Source organism: Salvelinus sp. IW2-2015, linkage group LG2, assembly GCF_002910315.2.
Source record: "Salvelinus sp. IW2-2015 linkage group LG2, ASM291031v2, whole genome shotgun sequence".
Classification (NCBI taxonomy): domain Eukaryota; kingdom Metazoa; phylum Chordata; class Actinopteri; order Salmoniformes; family Salmonidae; genus Salvelinus; species Salvelinus sp. IW2-2015.
Window position 1 is genome coordinate 34,394,873 of NC_036839.1, and position 2,397 is coordinate 34,397,269.

Here is a 2,397-nt window from a genome sequence, read left to right on the forward strand (position 1 = left end):
TGGCCCTACTTCATATCAGACATAATTCTTTAATGTTGGACTAATCCCCCCCCTCTCTCCCTCTCTCTCTCCATAGAGCCAGGTCAGAAGTCTGTTAGAGGAAGAGGTTGTTGATAAACTGGCCTTCTGGGGAGGGTCCAGTAGCCAACTGTAGGTGTCCCCTGTCCCCCACTCCCCAGTCCCCACCCCGGACGCCTGTTCGGACGGTCTCTCAGTTCCGTCTGCCCCCTGACCACACCCTGCCCAAACCTGTCATGGACATGCTGTGTTTCTGTACCAGAGGGTCCCACACCAGGGTATACCGTCGCCTCTGCAGGGGCCAAAGCCTGCAGAGAGCTGAGAGACAGACTGGACAATGGAACAAGGACAACAACACACACTCACACACGAGTCTGTGTTCGTCACGCCGCAGTCTCAAAAGTAGACAGAACGCAAGCAAACACACATACACACCCACACACACACACACACCCAGTCCTTTTGTATTAATCAGAGTTTAAAAGGTTTAGCCAGGCTTGTCAGATCAGATAAAATGGGACATAGAGAGAGGAGTTTGAAAGATCTGTTTCATCCTGCTTCACACAATTAGAATAATTCACAGCACAAGCTAACACAGCTGTAGGACACACATATTCACCGCCATATCGTGTGTGTGTGTGTGTGTTGTGTGTGTGTGGTGGTGTGGGTGTGGTGTGTGTGTGTGTGTGTGTGTGTGTGTGTGTGTGTGTGTGTGTGTGTTGTGTGTGTGTGTGTGTGTGTTGTGTTGTGTGTGTGTGTGTGTGTGTTGGTGTGTGTGTGTTGTGTTGTGTTTGAAATCATAGAAAAGTCTTAGACAGACAGAAAGTAGTGAAGTGATTGGAGTGAAGACAAAGCTTAGTAGAAAACACACTCAATTCAAACACATGTTGGGAGGCTTTACTGGAAACCTGTAGCTGTATTAGATCAGACAGACAGGGACACACACACACACACATACACAGAACACATGCTGCTGTTCAGTTAAGCATATTACTATATTACTATACCCAATCCTAGCCAACAAGCTGAAAACAACTGAGCTGACAAACAAACAATGTTGAGTGTAAAAGGATAGATTCCTTCAGTAAAAACACATCTGGCTGTGCCATCTCTCAACTACTCTATAATATTACTGCATAATAGTTGAGTTGCACAGATTCTTTCAAAGCATTCTYTTCTACTTTACGTGCCATATTTTCAGGATTCATATCATCTCTACTGAAAAGAAGCATACAGTTGAAGTCGGAAGTTTACATACACTTACAGTTGAAGTCAAATACTATTTGAGTATATGTAAACTTCTGACCCACTGGGAATGTGATGAAAGAAATAAAAGCTGAAATAAATCATTCTCTCTACTATTATTCTGACATTTCACATTCTTAAAATAAAGTGGTGATTCTAACTGACCTAAAACAGGGAATTTTTACTAGGATTAAATGTCAGGAATTGTGAAGAACTGAGTTTAAATGTATTTGCCTAAGGTGTATGTAAACTTCCGACTTCAACTGTATGTGGTGATGTGTTCTAACCTAAATTGTGTGCCTATGGTTGTGTTCCCCAACAGGACTTCCTGCGGAACGTTCCAGGCAGTCTGCTTTGTGTGGATCTGTATGAGCAGTGGGTTAGAGTGATGGAGCGAGAGGAGGGAGAGGAGAAATGGCTAGCCATCCATAGGTACTGACACTCCCCGTATCGCACCTTCACAAACACATAGGAAAAACAAAGATCACCCTCATCATTCTCTGCCCACTATTTAAATCTTTTTCTGACACATCCAGTCTTACCAGATGTTGTCAATGTTGTGTTTTCATCACTGATTATTTTGTCATCCCCCCCACCTCAGGTTAGTCCATCTTCTGCCCAGTGAAAACCTGTTGCTTCTCAGACACGTGGTTGCCGTGCTCCACTGTATTCAAGGAAATGCAGAAGACAACCAGATGAATGCCTTCAATCTGTCTGTGTGCATCGCTCCCAGCATGCTGTGGACACCAGCCCCCTGTAGCCCACGGGGGGAGGGGGAGGCCACCAAGAAGGTGAAAATGGACCCAAACTTCAAACTTTTTCTCAAGATTTCCCTCTCTGCTAACAAACTTTTTCATTTATTTAATTTACTTTCATATCTTATTTCAATCACATAATTCTACCACACAGTGTATGTGTGTTAGTACATCATACTCTTGCCTATATTAAGTATTAATGTCAATGGGAAATTTGGGTGAGAGTGAGTTGCTTGCGTGTACTTCCAGTTACATTTCCAGTTAAGAACAAGGGAACATATGTTCATACATACATACATACATACATACATACATACATACATACATACATACATACATACATACATACATACATACATACATACATACATACATACAT

General features: G+C 42.8%; 1 pseudogene; it reads left to right on the forward strand.

The window, feature by feature from the left end:
- The window catches only part of LOC111978892 (rho GTPase-activating protein 20-like), a 51,553-nt pseudogene that overhangs the window by 40,077 nt on the left and 9,079 nt on the right, over positions 1–2,397 (forward strand).